The sequence below is a fragment of the Aegilops tauschii genome, chromosome 2 (assembly GCF_002575655.3).
Source record: "Aegilops tauschii subsp. strangulata cultivar AL8/78 chromosome 2, Aet v6.0, whole genome shotgun sequence".
Taxonomy (NCBI): domain Eukaryota; kingdom Viridiplantae; phylum Streptophyta; class Magnoliopsida; order Poales; family Poaceae; genus Aegilops; species Aegilops tauschii.
Window position 1 is genome coordinate 254,680,465 of NC_053036.3, and position 14,603 is coordinate 254,695,067.

Here is a 14,603-nt window from a genome sequence, read left to right on the forward strand (position 1 = left end):
GGAGATTTTTGGCGTGGTTCTGATAGGTGGTGCTATCATACGTCCACGTTGATGGAGACTTCAACCCACGAAGGGTAACGGTTGCGCGAGTCCACGGAGGGCTCCACCCACGAAGGGCCCATGAAGAAGCAACCTTATCTGTCCCACCAAGGCCATCATCCCCGAAGGACTTTCCTCACTCGGGTAGATCTTCATGAAGTAGGCGATCTGCTTGCCCTTACAAACTTCTTAGTTCAACTCCACATCTTGACTGAGGCTCCCAAGCAACACCTAACCAATCTAGGAGACACCACTCTCCAAAAGGTAATAGATGGTGTGTTGATGATGAACTCTTTGCTCTTGTGCTTCAAATGATAGTCTCCCCAACACTCAACTCTCTCTCTCTCTCAGATTTGGCTATGGTGGAAGAGTGATTTGAGTGGAAAGCAACTTGGGGAAGGCTAGAAATCAAGGTTCAAGTGGTAGGAATGGATTCTCTTGATCTCAACACATGAGTAGGTGGTTCTCTCTCAGAAAATGTATGCTGGAAGTGTAGGCATGTTCAGATGGCTCTCTCGCAAATGGAGAAGGGGGTGGAGGGGTATATATAGCCTCCACACAAAATCCAACCGTTAGACACATTTGACTCATCTCGGTGGGACCGAATGGTTAAACTCGGTGGCACCGATTAGTTCAAAAAATGTGAACGCTAGGGATCTTGGTGGGACTGACTGGAACAACTCAGTGGGACCGATGTGCTAGGGCTTAGGGCAAACCGCATCCCGATGGCACCGATTGCATCAACTCGGTGAGACCGAAGTGAAGCAATAAGGCAATAGAGAGTTGGTCAAGCCATCTCGGTGAGACCAATTGCTATTTCAGTGAGACTGGAATAATTGCAACACGCAACAAAGAGTTGGCAAGGCCATCTCGGTGAGACCGAGATCCATATCGGTGTGAACGAACTATTAGCGTTTCTGGCTGTGGCTATGTCATATGAAAACGGTGGCTCCGGGTAGAAAGAATCGGTGGGGCTGAGTTGGAGTTTAGGGTTTTGACATATTTGGATGGAGAAAGTGGCTGAGGGTTTTGGAGCAATAACACTAAGCATTTGAGCAAGCAAGCCATTAAGCAACACCTCATCCCCTTTTAATAGTATTGGCTTTCCTATGGACTCAATGTGATCTTGGATCACTAAAATAAAGATGGAGAGTCTTGAGCTTTTACCAATATTTGTTCTTAGCATTTTGAGGGGTCCACATCTCTAGTTCATGCCATGCCATTCATTGAACTTCCTGAAATATTTATCTTGAATAAATATTAGTTGAATGACCTATATGTTGTTTTGAATTACCGAAACCACCGGAGAATAGTTGGATTTTCACTATGCCAACTACATGATCATGCAAAGCAATATGACAATGATGACGCGTGTCATAATAAATGGAAAGGTGGAAGTTGCATGGCAATATATCACGGAATGGCTATGAAAATGCCATAATAGGTAGGTATGGTAGCTGTTTTGAGGAAGGCATCTGGTGGGTTGATGCACTGGTGAAAGTTGCGTTGTACTAGAGTGGCTAGCAAAGGTGGAAGGGTGAGAGTGCGTATAATCCATGGACTCAACATTAGTCATAGAGAACTCACATACTTAGTGCAAAAATTTATTAGCCCTCGAAACAAAGTACTAATATGCATGCTCCAAGGGGGATAGATTGGTAGGAAAAGACCATCGCTCGTCCCCGACCGCCACTCATAAGGAAAACAATCAAAAATAAATCATGATGTAACTTCATCGCATAACGAGAGACCATGCGTGCATGCTTCGGGAATCACAAACCTTAACACAAGTATTTTTATTAACCCACAATTACCAACTAGCATGACTCTAATATCACCATCTTTATATCTCAAAATAATTGCAAGGAATCAAACTTCTCAAATATTCAATGATCTACATGAAGTTTTTATTGTATCTCTCTTGAATACCCATCATATTAGGACCAAATTCATAACCTAAGAAAATTTCCATACTATTTTTAAGACTCTCAAAATAATATAAGTGAAGCATGAGAGTTCATATTTCTACAAAATAAAACCATCGTCATGCTCTAAAAATATATAAGTGAGCTCAAAAGATATAAGTGAAGCACATAGAGAATTCTAATAAATTCACGACTAATGTGTGTCCCTCTCAAAAGTTGTGTACAGCAAGGATGATTGTGTCAAACTAAAAAGCAAAGACTCATATAATACAAGATGCTCCAAGCAAAACACATATCATGTGGTGAATAAAAATATAGCCTCAAGTAATTTTACCGATGGATTGAAGACAAAAGAGGGGATGCCATCCGGGGCATCCCCAAGCTTAGATGATTGGTTGTCCTTAAATATTACCTTGGGGTGCCTTGGGAATCCCCAAACTTAGGCTCTTGCCACTCCTTATTCCATAGTCCATCAAAAGTTCACTCAAAACTTGAAAACTTCACAACACAAAACTCAACAGAAAACTCGTGAGATCCGTTAGTGAAACAAAGCAAGTAACCACTTTTAGGTACTGTTGTGAACTCATTCCAATTTTATATTGGTGTTATATCTACTGTATTCTAACTTCTCCATGGTTCATACCCCCTAATACTACCCATAGATTCATCAAAATAAGCAAACAACACAATGAAAACAGAATCTGTCAAAAACAGAACAGTCTGTATTAATCTGGACTTTAGCCATACTTCTGTAACTCAAAAAATTCTAAAAAATTAGGACAACATAGGCAATTTTTATATCAATCTTGTGTAAAAAATTCAAGAATTTATCACATCCCAGCAGATCAGATGAATTATGTTACTGGGCGTTAAAATTTGTTCTTTTCAGCAAAATCAAATCAACTATCACCCAATACATCCCAAAGGTCTTACTTGGCACAAACACTAATTAAAACACTAAAACTAAATTATTACAGAAGTAATATTGCATATTTATTCAAGAACAGAAGCAATAACAAAAATCACAAAATAAATTGGGTTGCCTCCCAACAAGCGCTATTGTTTTACACCCCTAGCTAGGCATAATTCATAGATCTAGGTGTTGTAATAGAAGGGAGGGAGGCCATCCATGCTCATCTCATACTCCCTCCTTTCAGTGACAAGATTTGTTTGTGGAAAGCAAAGATAATCAAAGGGACTAAATTTAATAGGGTACGGATCTACAAGATCAAGTTTGGGAGGAGGAGGTTCCTCCTTTGGTCCCTTATATGTGATAACTATTTCTTCATTATAAACGTTCCTTTGATTGAAATCTCTAAGTCTTTATTTAAGGACACGTCCTAGACCAATATTTTGTATAGAAAATTGTCATTGATTTCAGAAATCTTATCAATCAATACATCCGGAGGAACCCTTTTCCTTAGATTTTTGTTGTAATCGGCATAATATGGAGATTGTAATCTACTTATCTCTTCTTGATTACAGAGGATACCCTCTATAGAATGGCAACACCATTAATATTCTAATGAGCAAAACTTTCACTAGCTTCTTTCATGATATGCCCAAATTCATAAGCTAGAAATATAGTGGTGACACGCTTAACGGAAGGATCATAAATATTGAAAAACTCTAAGATCTTTTGTATGCATGGATGCATGTGAACAAATTGTCTTTCAAGTTCACTATAAGCAAAGATATGGCATCCACAGGGTTATTAGTTTTGTTAAGAATCGACCCTCCTAGCATAGGTAACGTACCGGCACAAGTAAATAAATCGTTAATAACACCTTTTCCAGTAATATTATCGCTACCCACATGGAGTTTCTTAGTGTGCATGATAGTAGGTTCTTTTTCAAGAGGATCATCATTAGCAAACTCATCAAAATTTTCAATATTATTACTGGCTTTTTCAACAATAACCTCCCCAGGTTCAGACATGATGGGAAGCAAGCAATCTAGCACATAAGCAAACAAAAAGGAAACGAAAAGACGAACGAAAAGAAGGCGAATAAAAAGGCAAATATTTTTGTGTTTTTCTGAAAACGTTTTAGAAGTGGGGGAGAGGAAAACGAGAGGCAAATGGCGAATAATGTAATGCAAGAGATGAGAGTTTATGATAGATACATGGTAGGCTTGATATAGAACCTCCCAGGCAACGGCGCCAGAAATTCTTCCTGCTACTTCTTGAGCTAGCGTTGGTTTTTCCCTTGAAGAGGAAAGGGTGATGAATCAAAGTAGAGATAAGTATTTCCCTCAGTTTGAGAACCAAGGTATCAATCCACTAGGAGGTACACGCAAGACCCCAATGATCGCACCTACACAAATAAACAAATACTTGCACCCAACGCGATAAAGGGGTTGTCAATCCCTTCACGGTTATTTGCATGGATGAGATCTGATAGAGATAGGTATAAAAGATAAATAAAGTTGCAAACTAAATAAAAGTAAATAAATTGCAGCAATGTATTTTTGGGTTTTTGGTTTTATAGATCTAAAAATAATATGATAGAGAATAGCCCCGGGGGCCATAGGTTTCACTAGAGGCTTCTCTGTTGAAGAAAGCGTACGATGGGTAAACAAATTACTGTTGAGCAATTGGTAGAAAAGCACATAGTTATGACAGTATCTAAGGCAATGATCATGAATATAGGCATCACATCCGTGAAAAGTAGACGAACTCCTACCTGCATTTACTACTATTACTCCATACATCGACCATTATCCAGCATGCATCTAGTGTATTAAGTTAACAAAAACGGAGTAACATGCCTTTAGCAAGATGACATGATGCAGAGGGATCCTCTCCTCTTCGGGGAAATACCAACGCAGATACAAGCAATCAAGAAGAATTTCTGGCGCCATTGCCGGGGAGACATCATCAACATCTATCAGGTTCCTCATCACAAATCTCATCTCCTTGCAATTTACATTATTTTCCATTTGTCTCTCATTTTCATCTCCCCCACTTCACAAAAATATTTTCCTTTTTTATTCGCCCTCTTTTTCGTTTTCCTTTTTTTTGTTTGATCTTTTGTTTGCGTGAAATCTTGTTTGCGTGGTCACGATGTCTCAAAAAAATATTAAATTGTGTGATTTTTTCCAATACTAATAATAATGATGTTATTAGTACTCTGATTGCTCCTCCCGCCGCTAGTGCGGAGTCTTATCATATTAATGCCGCTTCGTTGAATCTTGTTATGAAAGATCAATTTTCTAGTACTCCAAATGAGGATGTCGCGTCCAATCTAAACACTTTCGTAGAATTGTGTGATATGCAAAAGAAAAAAGATGTGGGCAATGATATTGTGAAGTGAAATAGTTTCCTTTCTCCTTGCGGGATCGTGCCAAAATTTGGTTTTCTTCTTTGCCTCGCAATAGTATTGATCCTTGGGATAAGTGCAAAGATGCTTTTATTACTAAATATTTCTCGCCCGCGAAAATTATTTGCCATAGAAATCAAATCATGAATTTTAAGCAACTTGAGCATGAACATGTTGCACAATCTTGGGAAAGAATTAAGTTGATGCTAAGAAATTGTCCTACTCATGGTTTAAATCTTTGGATGATTATACAAAAAAACTATGCGGGATTGAATTTTGTTTCTAGAAATCTTTTAGATTCCGCCGTGGGTGGTACTTTTATGGAAATTACTTTGGGGAAGCTACTAAATTGTTAGATAATATCATGGCAAATTATTCACAATGGCATACCAAAAAAGCACCTACTAGTAAAAAAGTTAAATCGGTTGAAGAAATTACTACTTTGAGTGAAAAAGTTGATGCTCTTATGAAATTGGTTGCTAGTAAAAATGCTCCTATTGATCTTAATGGTGTGCCTTTGTCTACTTTGATTGAGAAAAATAGTGATCCCGTAGATGTGAATTTTGTCTCACGAAACAATTTTAATAATAATGCTTATAGAGGTAATTATAATCCTATGCTTTTCCTGGAAATTCCTCTAATAATCATGGTAATTCTTCTTACAATAATAATAGTAACCCCTCTGATCTTGAGAGTAACCCCTCTTATCAATGCTCAAAAAAAATTCAACACTACGATAGAAGAAAAATTGAGTAAACTTGATGATATGTCTAGAAGCATTGATAGAATTTCGCATGATGTAGAAAATCTCAAGATTAAAATGTTTCCACCTAAGGTAGATGTTAATGAGTCAATTAAAGCTTTATATGTTTCTATGTTTGAAAGTAAGAAAAGAACCACTATGCTTAGAGCTAAAAGATAATTTTTAGAAAGAGAGTTTTCTACTGATTGCTTTCATAATAATGATGAAGATCTTAAAAATGATTGGTGTTTCTTTTGTTGATTCCTTGTTTAGTAATATTAAAATTGATGATAAATGGACTAAAGAAGAGTCAACTTTAGCAAGATGGCGTTCCCATGGTTCGGAGGGTGAAAATATTGTTGAAAAAATTGATAAAAGTGGGTTTGGAGAGGACAAAACTTTAACTAGTGATGTGCCCACTCTTTTGGATTACAAAGACTTTAATTATGATAGTTTATCTTTGATGGAATGTATTTCTTTGTTGCAATCCATGATAAATTCACGCAATGTCTATGAACAAAATAAAGCTTTTACTAAACATATTGTAGAAGCGATGATCAAAGCTTTAGAAGAAAAGTTGGAATTAGAGATTTCAATTCCTAGAAAATTATATGATGAATGGAAACATACCATTAAAGTCAAGGTTAAAAATTATGAGTGCTTTGCTTTATGTGATTTGGGTGCTAGTGTTTCCACAATTCTGAAATCTCTTTGTGATGTGCTAGGTTTTACCTAGTTGGAAGAATGTTCTCTTACTTTGCACTTGGCGAGTTCTCCTATTAAAAAAACCTATGGGAAGGTTAAATGATGTTATTATTCTTGCAAATAGGAACTATGTGCCCATAGATTTTTATTGTTCTTGATATTGATTGCAATCCTTCTTGTCCCATCATACTTGGCAGACCATTTTTACGAACTATAGGTGTCATGATTGATATGAAAGAAGGGAATATTAAATTTCAGTTTCCATTAAGAAAGGGTATGGAACACTTCCCTAGAACAAGAATTAAGCCACCATATGAATCAATCATGGGGGCAACCTATGGATCAAAAACCAAAGATGACAACACTTGAATCTATGCATTATGCCTAGCTAGGGGCATAAAAGGATAGCGCTTGTTGGGAGGCAAACCAATGAATAAAATAATGTTTTTCTCTTTTTCTTTCTGTTTTTATGTGTTGACACAATTATGCTACTGTTATGGTTGTGTTTTTAAGTTTAATTAGTGTTTGTGCCAAGTAAAGCCTTTAGGGTAGCTTTGGGTAATAGTTGACTTGATCCTGTTGAAAAACAGAAACTTTTGCGTCCAGTAGCTGAATTGTTAAAAATCACAAAAGCCACTAAAAATTCTGATTTTTTTACACAAGATTGATATACAAATTTCCTCTCTTGTCCTAAGTTTTCAGAATTTTTGGAGTTACATAAGTATGAGTAAAATTCGAGTCTTTATAGACTGTTCTGTTTTTGATAGATTTTCTTTTCGTTGCATTGTGTGCTTATTTTGATGAATCTATGGATTGTATCGGGGGTATAAGCCATGGTAATGTTAGAATATAGTAGGTATAATGCAATAATAAAATATGAATGGGTTTACCACAGTACCTAAAGCAAAGATTGGTTTCCTTATACTAACGGATCTCACAAAGATTTTGTTAAGTTTTGTGTGATTGAAGTTTTCAAGTTTTGGGTGAGATCACGATGGATGAAGGAATAAGGAGCGAAAAGAGCCTAAGCTTGGGGATGCCCGTGTCACTCCAAGGAAATATTTAAGGAGAACCAAGCAACTAAGCTTGGGGATGCCCCGAAAGGCATCCCCTCTTTCTTCTAACAATCATCAGTAATTTTACTTAGAGTTATATTTTTATTCGTCGCATATCATGAGTTTTGCTTGGAGCATCTTTTATTATATGAGTCTTTGCTTGTTTTTCTTTTTATTTTGTCGCAATCATCCTTGCTGGACACACCTATTTGAGAAAGCCAAAATGATGTTATGATTTGTTAGAATTGCTCTATGTGCTTCACTTAAAAAAATTGAGCTATGGAATTGCTCTAGTACTTTACTTATATCTTCCTGAGAATGGTGGTGCCTTAATTTTTTGCATAAATACTCTCATGCTTCACTTAGATTAATTTGAGAGTTAGTAAATTTTTGAAGAAATTCTCTCATGCTTTACTTATATTATTTTGAGAGACAAAAAATTTTATGCTCATGTTCTTCACTTAAATTTATTTGAGAGCTTGTCATAAGCAATGGTAATGTATTAATCTTGTCCCAAAGTGATAGATATTCAAGAGGGATATAATAAAAACTTCCATAAAGATCATTGGACAAAATAAACTTGATTCTTTGTAATAGTTTAGAGATATGATGATAGTAATATGTGAGTTATGTTGGTGAGTAATTATGCTTTAGTAAGAATATTGGTGTTAAGATTTGTGATTCCCTATGCAAGCACGAAAGTCAACAGTTATGTAATGAAATACTTGTGGTGCATTATTCGGTGTTAGTTATGTCCAATGCTCGCTTATGTGAATTGTTTGGTTGGTTGCTTCTCAATCTATTTGCTAGCCTTTCCTTGTACTAAGTGGGAAAACTACTTGTGCATCCAAAATCCTTAAACCCAGTTGTGCCAAATGAGTCCACCATACCTACCTATATGCAGTATTTTTGTGTCATTCCAAGTAAATTTCTATGTGCCATCTCTAATTTTCAAAATGAATTTCCTTTTTGTTTGCCCATACCGCTCATGAAGCGGCAGGGGGTGGCCAATATTTTTCCATGCTAGATGTGTTATTCTCAAGATGAGTGTTTATTCACTTGTCATTGCACGATAGTATGGCGGTAATAGGGATGCCCAGTCCCGAAATGGAAAAGAAATTTACTTTATGCTGTCAAATGATAAATTCCTTGGAAACTGTTGGTATGGAAGAAACCCGTGGATACGGCTAGCCATGGATTGTGAAAGAATGACAGAAAAAGGAATAAACTTTATTTTATGTTTGGGAACCGCCTATGATGTATCTAGCATCGAAAGTATTGGAACTACTCGGTCATTTTCGTGGACGGGGAAAAAGCATGCCTCTCAAAAAATTATCTCTCAATTTAAGCTTTGAGCTCTGGCACCTCTACAAATCTCTGCTTCCCTCTACGAAGGGCCTATCTATTTTACTTTATGCAATTTTTATTTTATTTGAATCTCCATCTTCTCTTATAAAGCACCAACTAGGGAGCAGTATGATCATACTTGTGCATTGGATGTAGCTAATATTCGAGTGTGTTTCATGAATGGATCAATGATTGAGCATGATGGGCTAGGGATAGCTTTCTTTAGTGTTGATATTTTGAAAGACATGGTTGCTCGTTGATATGCTTGAGTATTTAAATCTTCATGTCAAATATAGACTATTGCTTTGAACCATCTAAAAGTCCAAATGCCCATGCTGCAAAAGAAAAGAATATGTGATGAACATGTTAGGAAGCATTCCACATCAAAAATTCTCTTTTTATCATTTACCTACTCGAGGACGATCAGGAATTAAGCTTGGGGATGCTGATACATCTCCAACGTATCTATAATTTTTGATTGTTCCATGTTGTTATATTATCATTTTTGGATGTTTTATATTCATTTTATATCAACTTTATATCATTTTTTGGGACTAACGTATTGACATAGTGCCCAGTGCCAGTTGTTGTTTTTTGCTTGTTTTCTACATCGCAGAATATCCATATCAAATAGAGTCCAAACACAGCGAAACTTTTTGGAGATTTCTTTCTGCCCAGAAGACAACTTGGGAGCCAAGGAAGTGCACGAGGGGAGGCCCGTGGGGCCCACCACCCACCTGGGCACGCCAGTGGCCGCAGGCGCGTCCTGATGGGTGGTGGGGCCCATGGAGGTTCTCTCCACCGCCTCTCAGCTCTGTAAATTCCCAAATATTCCAGAAACCCTTGGGGAGTCGACGAAACACAATTCCAGCAGCTGCAAGTTCCAGAACCACGAGATCCAATCTAGAGACCATTTCAGGCACCTTGCCGGAGGGGAACACGATCACGGAGGGGTTCATCATCCTCATTGGTGCTCCTCCAATGATGCATGAGTAGTTTACCATAGACCTACGGGTCCGTAGGCAGTAGCTAGATGGCTTCGTCTCTCTTTTTGATTCTCAATACAATGTTCTACTCAATGTTCTTGGAGATCTATTTGATGTAATGAATTTTTGCGGTGTGTTTCTTGGGATCCAATGAATTGCGAGTTTATGATCAGTTCTATCAATGAATATTATTTGAGTCTTCTTTGTTCTCTTATATGCATGATTATTATAGCCTCATATTTCTTCTCCGAAACTTTAGTTTGGTTTGGCCAACTAGATTGATTATTCTTGCAATGGGAAGAGGTGCTCTGTGATGGGTTCGATCTTGCGGTGTCCTCACCCAGTGACAGAACGGGTAGCGAGGCACACATGTATCATTGCTATTAAGGTTAAAAAGATGGGGTCTATTCCTACATGAATACATCTTGTCTACATCATCTCATCGTTCTTATTGCATTACTCCGTTTCTCCATGAACTTAATACACTAGATGGATGCTGGATAGCGGTCGATGTGTGAAGTAATAGTAGTAGATGTAGGCAGGAGTCGGTCTACTAATCTTGGACGTGATGCCTATATACATGATCATTGCCTTGGTATCGTCATAATTATTTGCTCTTCTATCAATTGCCCAACAGTAATTTGTTTCCCACCGTATGCTATTTTCTCGAGAGAAGCCACTAGTGAAATCAACGGCCCCTGGGTCTATTTTCTATCATATTGTTTTCAGATCTATTATTCCAAAAATCCAAAAATACCTTGCTGCACTTTTTATTTCTTGTTTTATTTCTGTTTTTTCTAGATCTATTTATGCAACCTCATACAATTTTATTTATCTCAATACCGAGGAGGCATTGACAACCCCTCTTACGCGTTGGGTTGCAAGTATTTCTTCTTTGTGTGCAGGTACCATTTACATAATGTTGCTTGGTTCTCCTACTGGATTGATAACCTTGGTTTCATAACTGAGGGAAATACTTATCGTTGTTGTGCTGCATCATCCTCTCCTCTTTGGGGAACCAACGCAGATACAAGCAGTCATAGCTCTTCCCCAGGAACAGTGAACTTTGGGATAAAATACGCGTCCTCGTCTCACTTGTGGTTAATCCTTTCCCGCACTTTACTTTGCTTTGTATGCTTGTTGGCTTGCTAATTTGTTTGTTGCCTAGCATATTTTGCTTTAAGCTTGCTTGCCATATAGTTGTGTTCACCTAGTTGCATATCTAGTGAACCCTATTTATCTGCTAAACCCTAAAATTGACAAGAAAGATTAGAATTTGTAGTCTCCTATTCAACCTCCCCCCCCCCTCTAGTCGACCGTATCGATCCTTTCAATTGGTATCGGAGCCTCGTGCTGTAATATAAGGTTTTACAACCTTAGAGGATATGGTCGACCTAGGAAATGTGGGAGGTGTCGCACCCCTTGCAGAGGACGGTGAAAACATACCCCCCCCCCCACTGAGGGAATCCTGGATTAGGGGGTCCTCGGACTACCGGACTATATACTTTGGCCGGACTGTTGGACTCTGAAGATACAAGATTGAAGACTTCGTCCCGTGTCCGGATGGGACTCTCCTTTGCGTGGAAGGCAAGCTTGGCAATACGGATATGTAGATCTCCTCCCTTGTAACCGACTCTGTGTAACCCTAGCCCCCTCCGGTGTCTATATAAACCGGAGGGTTTAGTCAGTAGGACAACAACAATCATAATCAGAGGCTAGCTTCTAGGGTTTAGCCTCTACGAACTCGTGGTAGATCAACTCTTGTAATACTCATATCATCAAGATCAATCAAGCAGGGAGTAGGGTATTACCTCCATCGAGAGGGCCCGAACCTGGGTAAACATTGTGTCCCCCGCCTCCTGTTACCATCCGCCTTAGACGCGCAGTTCGGGACCCCCTACCCGAGATCCGCCGGTTTTGACACCGACATTGGTGCTTTCATTGAGAGTTCCACTGTGCCGTCACCATAAGGCTTGATGGCTCCTTCGATCATCGGCAACGATGCGATCCAGGGTGAGGGTTTTTCCCCCGGACAGATCTTTGTATTCGGCGGCTTCGCACTGCGGGCCAACTCGCTTGGCCATCTAGAGTAGATCGAGAGCTACGCCCCTGGCCGTCAGGTCAGGTTTGGAAACTTAAACTATACTGCCGACATCCGCAGACACTCGATCTCCGACGGATTCGAGCCCGTGTCAGGTGCGCCGCACAGTCACGACGAGCATGACTTAGCTCTGCCGCCGGACAGTGTTCGGGAGATCACCTCTGTGGCAACTCCGGCCCTCGATCCGGAGCAGATCGCGCCGTCCGAGGACGGGTGGATGGACCCCGCCACGGAGGCCGCACACTCAGCGGCGATAGAGCCGAATGCTGACTTTACCTCCTACGAGACATGTGTTGCCGGATCCTTGGATTCGTCCCCGGCCACGGGCTCCGAACCGCCTACGTCCATGCCTATCGAATCTGATTGGGCGCCGATCATGGAGTTTTCCTCCGCGGATATCATTCAGCACTCGCCCTTGGGCGATGTGCTAAATTCATTAAGGTCTCTCTCCTTGTCCGGAGGCCCTTGGCCGAACTATGTCCGGCTCGAGCGGGAAGCGGACGACGAAGAAATTTGTTCCCACCCACCACCCACTTAATAGCCACTGTCGACGACTTAACCGACATGCTCGACTTCCACTCCGAAGACATCGACGGTATGGACGACGATGCAGGAGAGGAACAGGAACCACCGCCCACAGGGCGCTGGACAGCCACTTCATCACACGATATATATATGGTGGATACACCCAAAGAAAACAATGATGAGGAACAGAAGGATACAGAGAAGCTACCAAAGCGACGACGTAGGTGCCGCTCCAAATCCCGCCTCGGCAAAAACAGCGATAACAGCGCAACAAAGAATAATACCCCGGTCGACTCCAGAGGAAACGACGACCACATGGACCCAGCGACAGAGCAGGATGAGCCAGCGGACGGTGAACATAGTACGAAGCCGCTGTCCGACAACGGTGACGCCGAGGGTAAAGCTAATCGACCTGTCTCCGGAGAGGAGAACAGTCCGGACGACGATGCACACATCATCCCGGAAAGGCACTTGGAGCAAGAGAACCTCGATAGAAGGCTTATTGCCACCGTGAGGAGTCTAAAGAAGCAGAAGCAAAGGCTTAAGGCCGCGCAAAATACACTCAACAGTAGATGGAACAAAGTGCTCGACACTGAAGAAAAGTACGGTGGCAGTCGCCACACAAAGAGCTATCCAAAGCGCAAGCTGCTGCCCAAATTCGATGATGAGGCCTTAGAGCCTATACAGCCGAAAAATAAAACGGCCGATCAGCCGGATCGACCACCCCGCGGCCGCGATAGGGCGGCTAACGATGTCGCACATAAGTCAGCACACGATCTACGTGAGGACTTGCACCAAAAATCTGGTATAACCAGGTCCATCTACGGATCTAGGAAGCGAGCTCCGGCACAGAAGAAAAACCGAACACTACAAACGTCAGAATGCCATGACACATCCAAATACAGGGGTGCCGCGCACCCCCTATGCTTCACCGATGAGATGCTGGATCACGAATTTCCAGAGGGATTCAAACCCGTGAACATAGAGGCATACGACGGAACGACAGACCGTGGGGTCTGGATCGAGGACTTTATCCTCCATATCCATATGGCTCGCGGAGATGATCTCCACGCCATCAAATACTTGCCCCTCAAGTTGAAAGGACCAGCCAGGCACTGGCTGAAGAGCCTCCCCGAAAACTCAATCGGAAGTTGGGAAGAGCTTGAGGATGCTTTTAGGGCTAATTTTCAAGGGACCTATGTCCGACCTCCGGATGCAGACGATTTAAGTCATATAATTCAACAGCCTGGAGAGTCAGCCCGAAAGCTTTGGAACAGATTCCTCACTAAGAAGAATCAGATTGTCGACTGCCCGGACGCCGAAGCCTTAGCGGCTTTCAAACACAGTGTCCGGGACGAATGGCTCGCCAGACACCTCGGCCAGGAAAAACCAAGGACAATGGCAGCCCTAACAAGCCTTATGACCCGCTTTTGCGCGGGCGAAGATAGTTGGCTGGCCCGTAGCGGCACCAGCCACCCAGGCCCATCCGAAGTCAGGGATGGTAATGGAAAACCACGACGCAGTAAAAGTAAGCGTCGAAACAATGAAGACAGCCCAGACAACACGGCGGTAAACGCCGGATTCAGGGGCTCTCGACCCGGTCAACGGAAAAAGCCATTTAAAGGCGGCAGAGAGGGACCGTCCAGCCTAAACAAGATTCTAGACAGATTATGCCAAATTCATGGCACCTCCAACAAACCTGCAAATCACACCAACAGAGAATGCTGGGTTTTCAAGCAGGCCGGTAAGCTAAACGCCGAACACAAGGGGAGGGAGACACCAAGTGAAGACGAGGATGGGCCTCGCCTGCAAAACACTGGGGGACAGAAAAAATTCCCACCAGAGGTCAAAACAGTGA